General features: G+C 36.5%; 2 long non-coding RNA genes across 2 annotated transcripts; both read right to left on the reverse strand.

Annotated features, from left to right (window-relative positions):
* Window positions 1–4736: 4736 nt before the first annotated feature.
* Window positions 4737–4988, reverse strand: LOC119798070. The gene is made up of 2 exons (XR_005282660.1): window positions 4951–4988; window positions 4737–4864 (listed from the first exon to the last, which is right to left on the reverse strand). It is a non-coding gene; the product is annotated as an uncharacterized LOC119798070 (long non-coding RNA).
* Window positions 4989–9592: 4604 nt separating this feature from the next.
* On the reverse strand, window positions 9593–20581 carry LOC119798101. The gene is made up of 7 exons (XR_005282670.1): window positions 20515–20581; window positions 19770–19891; window positions 17908–18030; window positions 17808–17829; window positions 17413–17451; window positions 10313–10409; window positions 9593–10216 (listed from the first exon to the last, which is right to left on the reverse strand). It is a non-coding gene; the product is annotated as an uncharacterized LOC119798101 (long non-coding RNA).
* Window positions 20582–21313: the final 732 nt, after the last annotated feature.

The following is a 21313-nucleotide window of genomic DNA, read 5'->3' on the forward strand; positions in this document are numbered from 1 at the left end:
ATGATCAAACATTTGGCTGCAAGTTTGGAATTTCTGTCACGATTTGGTCACATTTCCTGCATACTGTTATCTATAGAGCACATCAATGGTCCATCAAATATCTTTTTTATCTGATTTACTGAAAACTACTTTAAAAAGTATTCAATAATCACATCATTCATAAACATGTCTTTATCATTGACCTCAGCATGATGTTTGAGGTGCTGCAGTTAATTCCTCTATGATTGTAGAGTTTTATTCAATTGACTTTGTAAAGTGCCTTGAAATAAAATGTGTTGTAAATTGGGATTACATCAATAAACTACATAAAATTTAATGAAAACACATCACTTCTGCTTTCAATTTCAAAAAACAAACTTTCAGGTACAGTATCATTAAACCTAATAGTGTTCGGGACAAAAATAAACCTTTACACTAGATACTTTCATTTTGACAGTCTCTGTCTAAGTTTTCTACACAACACCAATTGACCTTTTTTATCTCAGCATGCTGAAGCTCGGAAATCCCTTACCTCAAAGAGAGGTGATGATGTGGAAACAAAGAAATGCAGGTCAGATATAGATGCAACAAAAGTCTGTTTGCATAATGATCTAATATAAGGCGCTTTGTGTGTAACCTCAGCCACTGCCGCATATCAATACCCCTCGGACTTTTATCTCGTCTCTTTCTACTTTTAAAACTCATGCTCTATCTTCCTGGTGTTTCATTCCGGACCTGTACAGTGACGATCAAGTTTTGGCTGCACATCTCTGGAATACTATCTACTCCAGAAACACCAGAAAGACCAAGCTCTTCTCATCAGGTTTGGATTTCTGCTTTATTTTTATTTTTTATTTTTTTTGCATGTATACAGTAAATCACACCCTAGAAGTTGAAAGTAACTAAGTACAAATCCTTTGCTTCTTGTTTGTACATAGGGACACTGCGAGGAAAGTTTTGGCCTGATGAAAAGGCCAAAAAATGTCCACGTCATAAGGATCTCACTGATTCTTCAAATATTTTACATAACTATATTTAAACTCTTATGCCTATCAAGCTTTTTGTAGTATCGATACAACACTACCACTGACGGTAAACTGTATATGCAACAGACTGCAAAGGTTATGCATTTTACTGTAACACATAAGATTAAAAGCAGAAAAAAAATGATTTGAATACCCTATTGCAAGCATCCCCAAAGTCGGTCCTCGAGGGCCGCTGTCCTGCAGGTTTTAGAGGTTTCTCTGCTTTAGCACAGCTGATTCTGATTATTGCAGTTCAGCATAAGCCTGTTAATCAACTATCAATGTAAATCAGCTGCGCTGGAGCAGGGAAACCTCCAAAACCTGCAGGACAGCAGCCCTCAAGGACCGACTTTGGGGATGCCTGCCCTATTGTATATTCTCCATGTCGTTATTAGCTGTAAGAATCCAAATTCAGCAATTACATTGATATTTCTTAAAGATAAAACACATATTTAAAAATAGATTTTTTACTATAGACTAAAACTTTGAAATCAAAGGACATGGTTACCCTTTATTTGAAGGGGTGTGCATAAAATCAAATGACACTGTCATAAACAAGAAGGAGCCTTTATGAATGTTTATGATTGATAAACGCTGATCAATGATTGTCATACGGTAAATTATGACACTTGTAATCCAATAATCACAGTGTTTAAAATGTTTTTCTCATGACAACTAGATATTAACCAAGACAGTATAATCTATCATAGATATGTCATATAAAGTCTAGTTATAAACTGTTGTTATTTAGATAACATTAACTTTTATGGTGACTCTTTTGAAGGGTGTAACTTTGTGATGGGGACACTCTAAGGGTAGTTACTCCACCCAAACGCTTTCATTTCGTTATTGTATTTTCCAAAAATGAGCTCAAAGATATATTTATTGAATGCTTTCCTATTGTTGAGAACACAAGAGAACAATAATACACTGATATTTCTATTAATAGATAGTTAGAGAGATGCCTTTTAGGGCATTACATATATAGGGCCCTAAAACATTAATGTATAAAAAAAAACAAATAAAAGCAGATTCCGATGCCAAAATTGATATATCATGCAGAAGTACAATTTCAATTCCATCCATCCAGAAAAATATAGATATGCTGCATCTAAAATATACCATAGCATTTTTTTGTTCTTATAAACTTTCTGGTAATCTTGGATTTTATTGCATGTTGCATATCCCAGTAAATCTGTTTCCGCTTTAAATCTGCAGCTCTCCCTACTTCTCTCTGTGATGTGTTTAAAAAGATTTATAAGCTTTTTACTAATATAATGATGCCAGAAGCAAAATTTCACAATATGTAGAAAATCTGCAGTCTGATTCTATCTGTACTTCATTCTAATCTGTAATTCATTCATATCTGTGTTCATTCTAATCTGTGACTGGGAGTCATGGTCCACTGAGAAGCCAAGCTTTTTTTAACTAGTAAAGAAAAACAAACTACCAGTATGTTTTCTCAAGCTTCTTGTGTTATAATACTAATAATACTTGTATAAACTTAAAATCTGTTGCCATTTTTAGATGAAAAAGCTCTGTATGTCTAACGAACGGTCTTTTCGGCGGAATGATCTCTAATTTTTTTAACCTGCCCGTCTCCTAACCTTTCCTTAAACATCTAAGTAGCTGCTGGTTAATATTCACTCAGTGCTGCTGTGTCTTTTCTTTCAACCACGTAGCTACTTTGTACGCAGTGAAATTCCACAAATTCCAACGCAAATCAGATGTCTCAAAGCGACAGATTTGATGATGTAATAACAGGATGTGGGACACATCTTGGACACGGGAGAGGGGGAAAAAAAAAATCATAGACTCAAAACTCCCTGAATGAACACAGATAACTGCACCCAGCTCTGTTACTGTCAAGTGTCCTATAATTTCATGGCTTCCTACACTTGAAAAGGAGGACTTGAAGACTTCAGGAATTCACTCAGTCTTTTTATTTTCACCAATGAGTGAGAACCAATAAACAGAACAGAGCAGAGCAGGTGAAAAACCTACAAAACACATACAAAATACTTTAACATACATTTTAGACATTTGGTTCAAAGTTAATAATTATCTTAATGACTAATTCAATTTTTAACCTTAAACATACATTTCTTTTATGATTTTAACCATAAATTCAAGTGTTAAATTATTAAATTCCATATCTGGTTGAATTTGAACCAAACAAAACCAAACATTTTAGAATGACATTTTTTTTCTTTTTCTTAGGACATAAGTTTTTACATTAGACTTCTTAAGATACATTTAGTGGAACCAAACTGTAAAACTAGCAGTGCAAACTTTTACTTCAATAAATTCTGCATTTAATTTCTCTAATCTGAAACTACAGTTAAATTGCAATCAATTGAGCCCAGTTAATGGCTTACCGGCAGAGATGGCAAAAGTACTCACTTTCCGTACTTGAGTAAAAGTACAGAAACTTGTGTTAAAAAATACTCTGGTAAAAGTGGAAGTACTGATTAAACTTCTTTACTCAAGTAAAAGTAACAAAGTACAGGCTTGTAAATTTATTTAAAGTATAAAAGTAAAAGTAGAAACCACTTTTTTCATGCCGTTGCCTACATTTTAAATGGATGTCTGCCAATAGGACTAGATCTCCGTTGTGTTCATTTTCAATCATCTCGTCGTCCATGCTACTATGCTAACGCCACCAAGCTGCAATGATTTGCCGCCAATGAATACCGCCGAATCTGTCGATTCATCTTGTAGTGGTGCGTCAAATACAACGTAGATTCCCATCCAATTAGATTGAATTTGGTATTGATTACGTGAAAAATAATAACGGTAACTCCATTGAAATGATTCAAAACTAAAATAACGAGCCAATTTTTTAAAATGTAAGGAGTAGAAAGTACAGATATTTGTGTAAAAATGTAAGGAGTAGAAGTAAAAAGTCGCCATAAAAATAAGTAGTAAAGTAAAGTAAAAATATCAGAAAAATCTACTTGAGTACAGTAACGAAGTATTTGTACTTCGTTACTTCCCATCTCTGATTACCGGTAGTCCTAGTGATGGGTTGATGAGGCGTCATGTTTCGACACATTACCAAACTGTATTGATACTGTGTCGATACTGTGTCACTGAATACTGACACCTGCTGGACATTAAAAATCCCTACAGGCAACCTAGTTGACAGAGTTAACTGACACTGATTTGATGACCTATTATATTCACTAATATGATGCAATTCATTGTATGATGCATTGTATTATTATTAAAACATATTTGATATTTTAGACACAGTCAATGAATAATGAGAACCTGCATCATAATTTAATAATCTCTAATCTGTATTTATTTGTCTATCCTCATCCCCCAATACATCTTCCTACACCTTATTTAATTGATTTTATTTTTCTATTGTATATACTGTGTCTAAACATCCTCTATTTTCTTGTATGTGCAATTTTTCCTGCTACTGGAAATACAATTTCCCGAAGAGAGTAATCCCAAGGGATTAATAAAGTCAAGTCTAAGTCTAAGTCTAAGTAAACATGTAGTAAATGAAGATGCTTGTTCACTGGTATTTTTTTTTTTTTTTTTACAAATTTTTATTAAAAAAAAATAAGTTTTGAAATTCAGTCTGTTGCGCTTTTTTGATATTAGTTCTCCAGCTGTGGAAAACACCCGCTCACACGGCACAGATGAAGCTGGAGTGCACAACAATTTTAAGGCCAGGCGGAAGAGGTTTGGATAAACCGTCCTTTAGTTTTTCCAATATACAAGAGGATCCTGGGACCTCGCAATATTGCCCTCTGCCATGTATCTCTGCACCTCAAGGATGGCATCAGCTGTGGCACTTTTGGTCTGCCTCCCCACTTCGAGATCAAAATGTTCCCAAAGGTCATCTTAAAAAAAAAATAGTATTTTAGTACATGAATCAAGTGGAAACTCTGAGAGGAACAGGATGAAACAAGGACATTAAAACAAATACCTTATTTTCCGAAATGACATCAAAGTGGTCCCACACGGGAGAAACCTTTCTTTTTGCTTGAGGAAGCTCCATAATTTTTGATGAATTTTATATTCGCAAAACACGCAAGATTGTTTTGGCAGATGCGCATCCTTATAAAGGCTTGTCAATCAGTTCGAAACATCGTGACTTTTCCGTAGCGATACACACGTCGACACAGGTTTCGCACTATGAGACAGACACATGCGCCGACGCATCGGTGTTGCCCGACCCATCACTAGGTAGTCCTTTTAAGTCCTTTTCCATAAAATGCTGCTTTGGAGGCTGTGTTTGCCTTCCTCAGCTCTGTTGCAAAACCAGTAAAGCTGTTTGTGAATTCCTTATTACCTGAGTTGAGGGTGCTGCTGATTGGGCCAGATTTCTTTCACCTGCTGAGAAGTGCTGCAGAGTGGCACACTAAAATGTGTGTGTGTATGTGCACACACAAATGTCTGTTCATGCACCCCCATCTGAACTAATGAGCAGATCTGCCAAACAGTTACTTTTGGCTAAAGTAAATGAGCAGCAGGGGGAGAAGAGCAGAGATTATTGGTGGGACATGTCAACACCAGTCCTTTAGAAAGTTATGCCTGTTATGTAAATATTTGATGGTATCAGTCGCATAAATGCCTTCCTTGCAAATAGTCCTACTTGTTTAACTTCACTTGAGGAAAGAGAAAATATTATTGACACAATTAAAATCCTCTTATGACAGCAAAAGAAAAGACCAATTACTCACGACATTGTAAATTAATGTTAAAAAAGTGTTTAATTAATTAACATACATCTAAATACTTTTTTAAAGGCCATAAACATTCAGAGAACTTTCCTCTTCATGACAGGTGAAAGTTAATCTTGCCCCTCTAATATGCTATTTAACAGCCAATAAAGGCTTTTTGCACTTACTCACAAAAACATCAGTCTTAACATTAGTTAAAAATGAAAGCAACAAACTGGATTAATTAGATTGATTTAATCCGAGCACATAGAGAGCAGACCGCACCAAGGAGCACAGATGTCAGGCCAGGGGTGAACTCATGAGGAAGTTAAAAAGATCTAAATATATATCTTGCACCTTAAACATGCACAGCCCTGAACACTGCTCATTAAAACATAAAAGAAAAACTTATTGGAATGAAAATTTGAAGCTCAATAATGGGAATGTCTTCATTTTTCATCTAGATCATCACATCAGCCCCGTATGAAGTTATCTGCACAGAAATAGCAAAAACATGGAAAACGGCGTGTGTGTTCTGACACTTTGGGGAATGGCGGCCTAGTGTTTAATTCAATTCAGTTTATTTATATAGCGCCAAATTTACAACACATGTCATCTCAAGGCACTTTACAGTTCAACCAGATCATACATTCAAATTGATACAAAGTTTTCTATCTAAGGAAAACCAGTTGATTGCATTGACTCATTGACTCAAATACAATCCCTCACACTAAGCATGCTTGTAGCGACAGTGGAGAGGAAAAACTCCCTTTTAAGAGGAAGAAACCTCCAGCAGAACCAGGCTCAGTGTGAGCGGCCCTCTGCTGAGGCCGACTGGGGTTCAAGGAGACAGAAGCAGAGACACAAAAAGCAGCTGTAAAAGGCGGCCCCGTCCAGGAAACATGCAGCCAGACAGACGAGCTCCGAGCCAGCTCCCATGCCAGAGGACCGGAGTCCTCTGGGTTTTGGCTCATTATGTGGGGAGGTTCAGTTTTTATCCAGTAAGCCTGGCTCCAGGGAGGAGACCAGTTTAAAGTCCTGCTTCAAGTTCCGGTTCCTACGTCCTGTCTCTGCTACCCTCTTCCACTGAGCCTGCCTGTCTGCACCTGGTCCTGTCTGCTCCTGTGCGTGACCACCTGGTCATGCTTCTGGTCCCAGTCAGACTCTGAACCCTCCTGGGAGCCTGTGGATGCCTGGAAGTCTGGATCCTGCCACCTGTTCCTGTTCCTGCCTGATCTGGATCCTGCCTGTTCCTGTCTGTTCTGGATCCCTCACCAGGATCAGCTTCCAGCATGACCTCTGGGACTGCAGTACTGGGACATTCGTGGTCTGGACTGTTAAACCAGGTAAGTGACCAACACAGATAATCTTCTATCAGTTTATCGTGGTCACTTACCTGTGTTTCTCCCCTAGAGTGTCTGAGATTGGGCGGTGCCCCGCCCCCCCGCCTGCAGTGTCCGCGAGCCACAGCTCCGCTTTAGTTTTTGTTTTGTTAATAAACGTTTTGAACTTTCCTACTGACTGTCTCTCCTTGAATACTGGGTCCATCTGTCCTCAATTCATGACATTTCACAATTTAAAGACTTGTTTGCGTAAGTATGAGACTGTATCATTAGATTTACACATTTCGAAACTTCTAAATTTAGGAAGTATCCTCTGCTCCTTCCTCATTTACAGTACCACTATCTTAACAGATAAAGCCAGCTTAATAGCAGGGTATATGCCTCCTCATCCTCAGCTATTTTTTTTATAAAGTACAAACCTCAAATTCCCTGTCTGCTTGGATTAAACAAGTTAATTTAAAAAAAACTTAAACTTAACTCTCACTTGAGTAACTGCTTAGTTTAGTTTGTGCACCAAACTTATGAAACTTATTTGTAAAAGAAAATTAAAAACATAAATTTTTACACCTTACAGGTATAAAATCTAAATCTGAATTTTTTGCTCTATAGCATAAAATCCCAATCAAAATTAAAATGTTCTTTGGTATCAATAAGGTATTTCTGAATTGAATTGAACTGAAAAGCATTTGTTTGTTTTTGTCTTGTTTTAAGAGACATACAGTACTTTATAACTTTACTCATATTTTATTTGCAAAGCAGTGAACAAAAATCAGCATTGTTACAGTAAGGCACTTTAAACAAAATAAAAGCAAAGCATTGACAATGTGCAAGTTGGAAAGGAAAGTGACTAAAACAATAACTTAAAGAATAAACACATTAAGAAATAAAACACTTTCACGGTTATTCAAGATGAATATTTGCTCCTGCAAATATTTAGGATATACTTTCTGATTAATACTACAATATAGAAAATTACATTTAAAATAAAAAATTTAAATTAAATTAGAAGCAGGATGTTTTTAAACATGTATGACAGTTAAAGCAGGAATCTTGTTGAAATTGTAAAAAAAACAAAAATAAAAAACGCAGAGCTAAGAGACTACTTCAAGTATAAAAGTATAAAGTAACTTTTAAAAAAACAGCCAGATGCCACTATATGAATTGAAAGCTCAACTTTTCGACTATTTAGAAAGATTCTTTGAGATAGAGCCAAAGATGAGGGAGGTCTTGTTGGTCTCCGTCTCCCGATACGCTCTCGCCTGTGTCCGACCTTTCAGACATTTCAACGTCTTTTTCTGAATCCGACATTGTAGCATGGCATAGACAATTCACGTTTGCAGTTTGAAGAACACCTGCTTGATTCTGATGATTTCCTTTAGCTAACCAATGAGTGTTTGCGTTATATGACTCATCAAATTACACTAGTTTTCACTAGATGTGGATGGAGCCAATGATCTGCATTGGATGGCGCACATGACATGAAATAAATATTTATAAACATTAAACCGAAGCCAAGAGTAACGAGTAACGTTTGTTTTAAAAATGTAAGGAATAGAAAATACAGATACATGTGTGAAAATGTAATGATTAGAAGTCAGAAGTAGGATGAAAAATAAGTAATGGAGTAAAGTATAGATACCTAAAAACTGTACTTAAGTACAGCAAGAAGTATTTGTATTTCGTTAGTTGACATCTCTGCTGCTGATTAACAGGCTTTTGCTGAACTGCAGTTATCATAGAATAGCACCGCACTCATAGCATTAATAGTCATGCGCTGTATAACGGCCAGAGGAATCGTTTAAAAAAGCTCATATGCATCAACTCTTTAGGTCACAAAGTCTGCGGTGTACCTTTAAAGATTTGTCATCCGATTAGCATTTCATTTAACTTTGATTGTCATTATTAATAAAAAAAACTAGTTTTTTTCTTTTCATATTTAGAAGATACTCTGATACTGAGATAAAGGGGATGGGTTAAATGCAGAGAGTGAAATTTGTTGCTCTGTACTCGTGACAGTGTAATGACAATAAAAGCTGGAAAAAAATATTGTTCTAAAGTAAAACATCAAACATTTTTGTATATTTCACAATTTAATGAGTTGCTTTACATAAGAGACTGTATCATTAGATTTACACATTTCTAAACTTCTAAATCAGGAACTGTCCTCTGCTCCCTTACTCATTTACCACTATCTTAACAGATAAAGCCAGCTTAATAGCAGGGTATATGCCTCCTCATCCTCAGCATTTTTTTTATAAAGTACAAACCTCAAATTCCCTGCCTGCTTGGATTAAACAAGTTAATTTAAAAAACTTAACTCTCACTTGAGTAACTGCTTAGTGTAGTTTGTGCACCAAACTTATGAAACTTATTTGTAAAAGAAAATTAAAAACCTTAATTTTTACACGTTACAGGTAGAAAAAACAAAATCTGAATTTTTTGCTCTATAGCATAAAATCCCAATCAAAATAAAAATGTTCTTTGGTATCACTAAGGTATTTGTGAATTGAATTGAACTGAAAAGCATTTGTTTGTTTTTGTCTTGTTTTACGAGACATTTTTGCTGAACTGCAATTATCATAGAATAGCACCGCACTCATAGCATTAATAGAGTCAAGCTCTGTATAACGGCCAGAGGAATCGTTTAAAAAAGCTCATATGCATCAACTCTTAAGGTCACAAAGTCCGCAGTGTACCTTTAAACATTTGTCATCCGATTAGCATTTCATTTAACTTGGATTGTCATTATTAATAAAAAAACTTGTTTTTTTCTTTTCATATTTAGAAGATACTCTGATACTGAGATAATGATACATTATGCAACATGAACAATCCAGTGGGGAACAGGAGAGGTCATCAGATATCCATTCCTCATGGGACTTCATGCTATCCTCACTCACAACTGCTGCTCTCTGATGGTGACCTCCAGAGATCCCCCCTTTAAAGTTTGCAATAGACGATCTTATCGGCGCCAACCAGAGTCTGCAGAGATGCATGAAAATGTTATGAGAGGATTATAAATCTCATAATGTCGTCTTGTTTAGCCTGAATGGCTAAGTGCTTGTTGTTTTTAGGCGGGATCCCTTGGAGGTGATGACGTGGACTCCATGTGCTGTTAAACTATTTCTGCCTTTGCTTGATCCTGATTGTTCCTCAGTGTTAAATCATGTTAACACGTTCTCTCCATCTGTATCCAAACAAACAATTACATGTTTCTTTAGATCATATAAAAATTGTACAGTGCTGACTATGCTGTGAAAATATACAAATGTTGTGGACATACCTTGAATGTATGTTTCGTAGAACATAGCAGCAAATTACAGCAATTGCTACTGCTGAGATGACAGAGACAGGAATAAGCCAATGATTTGTCTGGATTTCTGGGGGGAAAACACAGAAATAGACATTTGATGATTATTGTAAAGCTTCATTAAATACTTTTTTATCGCATTATCAGACGTTTTAGGCAGGAAATACCATAGTTGGTAGATCCAGGTGTCTAATTGGACACTTGCTGGTTCAGCTTAAACGTGGGACAGGATTAGCAAAGAATTTAGAATATTAAAGAGTCTCAGGATTCTTTTCTCAAAGCTTGATTTTAAGCTTTGGAGTAGTCAGTTTAAACCCCCTCTTGGCTTTCTGAAGGCCTTTCATTTTTATTTAGTGTTTGGCTTTTCTCATTGACTCTCTGTCCAGTTCAGGTCCCATGTGATGTCCCGGTGCATTACGCATACTTTTCCTAGTTAATTATTAAGAATTTAAGGGATAAGACCAATTTAAGTCTAACGTCTTTCTTTAGGATTCAGAGTCAATTCTGTAAGGACTGGGATAAACCTTTCCTTACATAATCTGCAACATCTATTTGACCTACAGCTCCGCACCTCTGTAGGTTACATAAGCATTAAAAGGATATTTATGTTTTTTCATGTGTATTAAGTAAAATATTAATCTTGTTACTTTTTTCCCCTCAGCTTTTTATTGTCATTACAGTCACAAGCACAGAGTAACAAAATGGAATTCTGTGCATTTAACCCATCCCCTTGGGGAGCAGCGGGCTGCCATTGTGCGGCACCCGGGGGAGCAGAGTGGGGTTAAGGGTCTTAGCTCAGGGACCCATGGTGGCAGTCTGTGGGAGTGGGGCTTGAACTCACAACCTGTGGATTCCACTAGGCCACAGTCCTGTATGTCAATTAATACCCAAAACTTTGCTAATTGTTTATAGGTTGCTCTAAAATAGGCAATTATGCCCAAAGAAAGACAATGAGAATAAAATATATAAATGTGCATATACTTTTGTGTGCTTTTACATAACTCTAAAGTGGAGAATTGCAATGTTTTTGGAAAAACCTTTCTTAATACAACATTTAAATCTTTGGAGGATAAAAAGTGCCAAAATTAAATAAATAAATACAGCATTAAATAAATAAATAAATGTGTCATTCATTAATTAAAACCACGTCACTAATATAAAGTGCCACAATTAAATAAATAAATACAGCGATAAACAATTAATTAAATGTGTAATTCATTAAATAAATAAGGAATTAAATATATAAATGTGTCATTAATTTAATAAAATATGTCTTCATTTTATAAAAAAAGTATATATAATTATTTCAGTGTGCATTTAATTATTTCATGGTCCTGTGTCGCAGTGCATCGAAACCATTAAAAGAATCTGTCAAACTCACCCATCAAAGTTAGGGGGCAGGGTTGATGCGAATCGAGTCTCTGTAATCGATTTGCTTCGCCTTAATGTGCAGGGTGACCAATCAGGTGTTAGATAACCGCCCCCTAACTTTGATGGGTGAGTTTGACATTCTTTTAATGGTTTCGATGCACTGCGACACAGGACCATGAAATAATTAAATGCACACTGAAATAATATATTTTTTTTTAATAAAATGAAGACATATTTTATTAAATTAATGACACATTTATATATTTAATTCCTTATTTATTTAATGAATTACACATTTAATTAATTGTTTATCGCTGTATTTATTTATTTAATTGTGGCACTTTATATTAGTGACATGGTTTTTATTAATGAATGACACATTTATTTATTTAATTCCACATTTAATTAATTATTGACACATTTAATTATTTATTTAATGCTGTATTTATTTATTTAATTTTGGCACTTTTTATCCTCCATATAAACCAGTGTTCTCCATTAAATAGTAAAAATGTTGGAATTTAAAGTATACATTTCAAATTAGTGGGCGTGTTATGGGTGATATACTAAAACTGCATATTCATATTTTCTTTTTATATGTCCACATTTTACGCATAATCTACAGCAGATTATTCACTACATATGCCAGAACAGTGGGGTCTCAAGAAATAAATTAATTGTGTGATTGACTTTAATGAATCCAGATTCAATATAGAATCAAAGTAGGCAGTTCATATTGACATAGTAACATGGGTATTACCTGTTATTTAAAATCAGCTGCCATAATAAAGTCTACTACAGTTTTCTTAGTGGTTTTAAATAGTTTTAGTTGCAAAAACATTAATGTTGGAAGCAATAATGGATGTTATGGATGAATTAGTAAACCTAAATAATGATGATGTTATTATAGCAGCAGTAAGAATAAATATAACTTTTCTGTTTGAAATGAGAACAAAATACTTGCTCTACAATTGTTGGAGTAAAAGACAGAAACATACATTCTCTATGGGAGGAGCAGGAGCTAAAGAAGGATAAATGTATATTAGGACAGCCTCTTCATGCTCAGTCCTTTGAGTTTCCACTAGGGTTGATAATTCCCTGAGAAAAAAGGGACGCCTCATGTGCGTTCCAGCTGACCCGTTTGCCTTTACTCCTTCCTGGCGTGGTGATTTTTTTTTTTAGCCCCCCCTCTGTGTGTGAAATGACTTTTTTTTTTTTACTATTTGACTCAAATCTGCATTGAATTAGTTGCATATTTGCAAGTGACCTGAACACATGGAAAACAAATTATTATCCAGCAATTCCCTTTAACACAAAATAACAAACTTCGCTGAAAAAAATAAGTATCTTAAACAAAAGCTTAACTTCAAACTGCAAAAATTAATATAAAACAATAAATAAATAGTGCACATTTTTGGTGCAACAGCAAACTTGTGCAAACTTGTAAAGATATTTGTGCCTTAAATACAATGACTGTAGGCTACAGTTGTAAAACAGAAAAAAAAAATCATTATGTGGTGATAGCCTACTTTTTCTACTTGTATTTCCTCTGAGCTCTTGCAGCAGTGAGGAGTTGTTGCAGAGTACAACTCTGGGCAAGACAGTTGATAATTGAGGCTGACAATGAGCTCAGCTTTAATTAATTCAGTGGAACATTTGTACCACACATTAGTTTATTTGTTCTTCCTCCATCCATCCATTTCCTGTCATGCTTTATCCCAAGTGGGGTGGCAAGGGGTGCTGGTGCCTATCTCCAGCTATCTACGGGCGAGAGGCGGGGTACAACCTGGACAATTCGCCAGTCCATCGCAGCATTTGTTCTTCATTAAGGAGAAAATCCTCTCCACAAAACCAGTGCAAGATGGGATGCTGAGGACAAAGGACACAGCAGCTTGGATGTTGGGAAGGTAAACCCATTTGCTACAGAAGAAAAGCGCCGCCACACTGTGCAGTGTGCTTTATATTCATTATGGCAGACTTTTTCCACCCAGAGATTTGTTTTTTCCCATTCCTCCCTATATTTCTTCATCCTTTTTTTTTTCGTCGCATCAGTATGCGAAGGTGCACCGCCCCAAAAACAGCATCAACATTTAATTTAATATATTCGTTCCCCATACTGCTCTGTTGTCTCCCGCTATCTTCTCCATGAGCAACCCTTTATTCTGGATGGTTAAATATACATCATGGCTAAAAGTTTTGAGAATGATTCAAATGTTATTTACAAAGTCTACTGCTTCAGTTTTTGTAACGGCAATTTGCATATACTCCAGAATGTTATAAAGAGTGATCAGCATAACAGCAATTAATTGCAAAGTTAATATTTGCCTAGACAATGAACTTTATCCCCCAAAACACATTTCAACGTTATTGCAGCCCTGCCTTAAAAGGACCAGCTAACATGGTTTCACTGATTGCTCCATTAACACAGGTGTGGGTGGTGATGAGGACAGGGCTGGAGGTCAATCTGTCATGATTAAGTAAGAATGGCACCATTGGACACTTTAAAAAGAGGCTGGTGCTTGGCATTATTGTTTCTCTTCTGTGAAACATGGTCATCTCTAAAGAAACACGTGCAGTCATCATTGCACTGCACAAAAATGGCCTAACAGGACAGAGAATCACAGCTAGAAAGATTGCACCTCAGTCAACAATCTATCACATCATCAAGAACCTCAAGGAGAGAGGTTCCATTGTTGCCAAAAAGGCTCCAAGGCGCCCAAGAAAGACCAGTAAGCACCAGGACCATCTCTGTAAAAGTGTTTCAGCTTAGGGCTGGGCGATAATTCAATAACGATATATATCGATCGATAGACGTGTGGCGCAACAGAAAAAAAGAGGGTCGATAAAAGTTCGATAAAAAAGAAACGCAGTTTTCCTTCCTTCTCATTGTAGCCTAGCATGTAGGTTTATGCTAGTCACTGCTTCCTCCCAACCAATCACAATCGCGGACCCAGGCACGCCGTCACCAAGCGCCGCCCTCTCAGACCACAACACAGAGCACATGAAGATGTCGCAGCAAGGAGAGGCGGAGGAAATTGTTTCAAAGAAGGGTTTCTGTAGTTCGGCAGTTTGGCAGTATTTCAGTCATGGCAAGTCGGACCAAAAACAAACCACAGTCATCTGGAAAATGTGTCGGGAACCAGTGAAAACGAAGTCTGATAACGAAACCAACTTTTTTTTTATTTTATTTTTTTTTTATCATCTCAGCCGCTCACAGCCGCAGGAGTACGAGCTGTGTAGGCCCCGGTGCGGCTCTCCTCCGAGGAATCTTCGGAAAATGTATATATATTTTCAGTTCTGGGCAGTTTCCCACGTAGTTCTAACAATTGAGATAAAAATGCTGAGGGGCCAGAAACTTCAAAGTAATAACTCAGGTTAAAGCAGGAAACGGGGGCGGCGGTGGCGGTGGGGGGGCATTTATTTATTTGTTACCGGTATATTTATTTTGGTCACTTTTCTGGTCACTTTAGTTTATTCTCTGTCAGTATTTAATAACATGACTCAGGCCTCTTAAGTTATTTTTCTTTAAAACAATTGTTATGGTTAAAAAAGTAGATTAAATAAAGATTTAATTAGAAGTCTGTGTTTGTGTTTTTTATTAAAATTAAATCATTTAGCAATATTATAAAAAGTCCAGGCAGAGCTGCACATAAAATATGGTTTCAAATCTTTTCAATAATTATCGATATCGATCAATATGCATTTTTTTTTATCGATAAGCTTTTTTTCTATATCGCCCAGCCCTATTTCAGCTGCGGGATCAGGCTACCAGCAGTGCAGAGCTTGCTCAGGAATGGCAGCAGGCAGGTTTGAGTGCATCTGCACGCACTGTGAGGCGGAGACTCTTGGAGCAAGGCCTGGTCTCAAGAAGGGCAGCAAAGAAGCCACTTCTCTCCAGGACAAACATCAGGGACAGACTGATATTCTGCAAAAGGTACAGGGAGTGGATTGCTGAGGACTGGAGTAAAGTCATTTTCTCTAAGACATCTGGAAAACAGCTTGTTCAGAGAAGATGAGGTGAGCGCTACCACCAGCCTTGTCTCATATCAACTGTAAAGCATCCTGAAACCATTCGTGTGTGGGGTTGCTTCTCAGCCAAGGGAGTCAGCTCTCTCTAAAAACACAGCCATGAATAAAGAATGGTACCAGAATGTCCTCTGAGAACAACTTCTCCGAACCGTCCAAGAGTAGTTTGGTGATGAACAATGCCTTTTCCAGCATGATGGAGAACCTTGCCATAAAGCAAAGGTGATATCTAACTGGCTCAGGAAACAAAACATAGAGATTTTGGGTCCATGGCCTGGAAACTCCCCTGATCTTAATCCCATTGAAAACTTGTGGGCAATCATCAAGAGACGGGTGGACAAACAAAAACCTAGACGTTCTGATAAAATGCAAGCATTGATTGTGCAAGAATGTACTGCTATCAGTCAGGAGTTGACTGAGAGCATGCCAGGGAAAACTGCAGAGGGAGGTCCTGAAGAAGAGGGGTCAACACTGCAAATATTGACTTGCTGCATTAACTCATCCTAACTGTCATTAAAAGCTTTTGTTACTCATAATATGATTGCAATTATATTTCTGTCTGTGATGACAACATCTGACATACACACATTAAAACCAGAGGGCAGCAGATCAGGTGAAAATATAATATTTTTTTCCTTATGAATACTTGACTGTATGCTGTCAGCTCATAAGTCATGAGGCAGGCCAGGGCCCGGGAACAATTTTACCGTAAGTTTTGTTTCTAACGTGCCGGTGCTCTTTATTTTCCATTAGCTTTTTACTGACTATTTTTTTACTCTCACAGTAATACGGTACAAAGTGCGTTCCTTCTCCAAAGATACGGGACAGGTACTTCTACTTCTACATACGGAACTATTCTATTTTTCAAGGGATGGTTGGCAACCATAGTTTTCACTCATGTCTTCCGAACATACCTTAACTTAAAACTAATCGTTTCTCCAGTGCTTTTGTACCCCTTTGTATCAAAACTGTTATATTTGGATGGAAGAGTGTTTAAGTAACTTTTTTGAAATGTGAACTGTTTTCCTTGTTATGGACTATTGCTATTTGAGCATCTAGTGCACTCTTGTCTAAACTGTTGGGAGTAACACACTCAGTGACTGTTTGTGATTTTTTTCTATGTTAGACATTTGTTTATATAATGTAGCAAAAAACTAAAACATATACTCTTCAGAAAATGGATGGAAGCCAAATATCAGTCAAAATCCAATAAATCTATTTAACAGAACTTAAAGGGAGCAGTGAGACCACTTAAAGAAGTACAATTGTTATTAAGCTCCTTGGAAAACAACGATCAACGTTTCTTTTTTTCTTTTTTCTTTTTTAACAGTGTCCTGTCTGGCGATGTGGCAATAAGAAAGATTGTCTTGATGCCAAAAAGAGCCCAACAGATTTTACTCTCACAAGTGGAGCAGTAGGGCTATTGCAATAGCGTTCTGCTTGATGTATGCATATAAATAGCTTTATTATAATTATACAGGGAGTTTTACAGATTATATGGACACTGCAATGTAAGTAGAACAGAAAAGGAAAAAGAAAAAAAGGAGAAAAGATTAGATTCCGCAGTTTCAGTTCTGCATGTTAAACCTGCTGTTGTGACTCATCAACCACTGCATAAAATGTTGTGACTCATGCAATTACTACTTAAAATCTAGATCGCTTGTTGTAGTTCCTACCTTCTTCTTTATAATGTCCACTGCTCCCTGTGCAGTTAGCTGGGGGGAAAAAAAGATTAAAACTTTTACATTTTGAACTCTTACAAAATCTCACTAGATATTTTGAGCAAAGTATAAGATATTTTGGATATTGTTGCTTAAAAACACAGTTTAACTGTTGAATAAAAAATAGGGCTTAATATCCAGGTAACATTATGCTGAATTGAATATCTTAGATTGATATAATCAACTTTTTTCATTAACATTTTACAAAGTAAGCTTTCTGGAAATGTAGTCAGGCAGCGTCTGGGAAGTGATGTTATCAGACTGAAGGTGAATGAAAGAATAAGCAGTTTCACAGACTTCCACAGTGAAATACTACTGCATTTGCATCAACTAAACAAGCAAATACTCACCAAAACATGTTGCTTTATACCCCTGAGTGAAACAAATTAATTCATTAGAGTAATACTGAAGATTTTAAATATATATGTATATATTTAAACATTTTCATACCATAGACATGCAGTCCAGAGAGTACATTATAGCCTCAGAGCAGCTGTAAGTTTGTAGCGATGTCCTGTTCCAGCTGATGATCAGCTCCTCATTGCTGTTCTCATCATTTGCCAGAACATGGCCCTAAAAACAGGTATTTACTCTACATATATATATATATATATATATATATATATATATATATATATATATATATATATATATATATATATATATATATATATATACAGGTAAAAGCCAGTAAATTCGAATATTTTGAAAAACTTATTTCAGTAATTGCATTCAAAAGGTGTAACTTATACATTATATTTATTCATTGCACACAGACTGATGCATTCAAATGTGTATTTCATTTAATTTGATGATTTGAAGTGGCAACAAATGAAAATCCAAAATTCCGTTTGTCACAAAATTAGAATATTGTGTAAGGGTTAAATTTTGAAGACACCTGGTGCCACAAACTAATCAGCTGATTAAGTCAAAACACCTGCAAAGGGCTTTAAATGGTCTCTCAGTCCAGTTCTGAAGCCTACACAAACATTGGGAAGACTTCAGATTTGACAGCTGTCCAAAAGGCGACCATCGACACATTGCACAAGGAGGGAAAGACACAAAAGGTTATTGCTGAAGAGGCTGGCTGTTCTCAGAGCTCTGTGTCCAAACACATTAATAGAGAGGCAAAGGGAAGGAAAAACCGTGGTCAGAAAAAGTGTACAAGCGATAGGGATCACCGCGCCCTAGTCAACATTGTGAAAAAAAAAACATTCAAAAATGTGGGGGAGATTCACAAGGAGTGGACAGCTGCTGGAGTCAGTGCTTCAAGATCCACCACCAAGAGACGCTTGAAAGACATGGGTTTCAACTGCCGCATACCTCGTGTCAAGCCACTGTTGACCAAGAAACAGCGCGAAAAGCGTCTCACCTGGGCTAAGGAAAAAAGAGCTGGACTGCTGGTGAGTGGTCCAAAGTCATGTTTTCTGACCAAAGCAAATTTTGCATTTCCTTTGGAAATCGAGGTCCCAGAGTCTGGAGGAAGAAAGGACAGGCACAGGATCCACGTTGCCTGAAGTCTAGTGTAAAGTTTCCACCATCAGTGATGGTTTGGGGTGCCATGTCATCTGCTGGTGTCGGTCCACTCTGTTTCCTGAGATCCAAGGTCAACGCAGCCGTCTACCAGCAAGTTTTAGAGCACTTCATGCTTCCTGCTGCTGACCTGCTCTAAGTTGGCCAGCCAACTCCCCTGACCTTAGCCCATAGAAAATCTGTGGGGTATTGTGAAAAAAGATGCAGAATGCCAGACCCAAAAACGCAGAAGAGTTGAAGGCCACTATCAGAGCAACCTGGGCTCTCATAACACCTGAGCAGTGCCAGAAACTCATCGACTCCATGCCACGCCGCATTAATGCAGTAATTGAGGCAAAAGGAGCTCCAACCAAGTATTGAGTATTGTACATGATCATATTTTTCATTTTCATACTTTTCAGTTGGCCAACATTTCTAAAAAAAAATCCCTTTTTTGTATTAGCCTTAAGTAATATTCTAATTTTGTGACACGGAATTTTGGATTTTCATTTGTTGCCACTTCAAATCATCAAAATTAAATTAAATACACATTTGAATGCATCAGTCTGTGTGCAATGAATAAATATAATGTACAAGTTACACCTTTTGAATGCAATTACTGAAATAAATCAAGTTTTTCAAAATATTCTAATTTACTGGCTTTTACCTATATATATATATATATATATATATATATATATATATATATATATATATATATATATATATATATATATATATATATATATATATATATATATATGTAACTTTTGTAGAGCATATTCATTTATTGAACTTACTGAGTTGTTGCTCCAGGAATAGACACAATCATTGCTTCCAAACTTTGGCACAACATAAAATGTTCCATTATTTGTGTCCAAGGTAGTGCAGTTGATCTCTTCACAGAAGCAAACAGGAATACCTAAGGGCCAAATGTCAAAAAGGATGTCAACACGTGTCAACATTTTTTTAACAATGTTGACAACATTGTTAAAAAAAATAAAATACACATATTATCTATATTATAGTATAGTATATTATAAATCAGGGTAGCATTTAATGAATAGCACTGCTTTTGACCAGAACTAGTTTTAATAACAGATTTAGATAAGATCATTTTAAAAACAACAACATGAACAAAAGAAGCGCTCTCAGCATTTATCTAGATTGCCAAACTGAAAATTACCAGCGAAATAAAATCGATTTGCTGAGTTTCTTTAAACAGCAGAGATGAAAGATGAGGAGTGAAAAGCAGGATCAGGTGAGTGAATTGGTTGCGAATAATAATCGTTGCACAGATCTGGGAATTTCCCGGGAAATTTTCGGGAATTTGCAGGATAAAAGTCTAATGTAAATCAGTAATACGTTTATAAAGAAGGTAAAGCTTTAAAGTAATAAAATGATGACAAAACGATGCATTGGTTTACATTACAAAAGTTCAGCTGTGGAGCAATATCACGGAAAATATTATTTAAGATAAAAAGTCTCCAAGCTCACGCTATTAGCTATTAATGATTTATTTATAAGTTAAAGTAACATTCTTACCAACAAAGAGAAAGGGAAGGAGAAATTAGATCATCATTCCACAGCTTAGTCCGCTAATGAAGCCGCTCTCTTTCAGTCTGACTCTGACTTTCACTGAGCTACAGTAAGAGGCGGGTATGCTGCCCCGCCCCCAGAGAGCAGACGCACCCACAAACCTCTGAAAGTAAAGGTAATACAGATAAGATTGTTTTTTGAAAAATGCTCTTAACAGAACATGAGCCAAGGCCAGGAAGTCTGAATTGAAAAAATGAATTAATCATATAACTTTTCTTATAGTAAAAGAATAAAATGGGTCCCAAAGACTTCTTAAAAGAAAATACCAACTTTATTGATCCCATTCATTATCTTTCACTTAGGGTTGGTGAGTCAACAAAGTGGGTAAAGTGCAACAAAGTTTCTTTGGAAACACATTGGCAGGCCGTATTGACATTTAATAGAAGCGCTGTCCTCTCTAGTGTTCCATTTGTTGATCTCTAAAATAAGATTCTTCCTAGTCAACACTGCATTTATGGAAGAGGATTAGGGCCAGTGGGGAAAAAAAAAAGTTAACAACTGCAGCGTCAGGCGCTGGATGGATGGATGGATGGATGGATGAATGGATGGATGGATGTTTAAGAAGGTCAAATTTCTTCAGATCTTTCAGTTTCTGTCTGATGCTGACCCAGCAGGGGGCAGCATATAGAGAGACAATCAAGTCCAGTGAAGTAGATTATCTGCTAGTATACAATTATTAGCCACAGAAATGAGAGAAAAGGAAGTCAGATATGCTGTTGTAAAAACTATGCTTAGAGGTTTATGT

Source organism: Cyprinodon tularosa, unplaced genomic scaffold, assembly GCF_016077235.1.
Source record: "Cyprinodon tularosa strain WSP-4 unplaced genomic scaffold, ASM1607723v1 ctg61, whole genome shotgun sequence".
Taxonomy (NCBI): domain Eukaryota; kingdom Metazoa; phylum Chordata; class Actinopteri; order Cyprinodontiformes; family Cyprinodontidae; genus Cyprinodon; species Cyprinodon tularosa.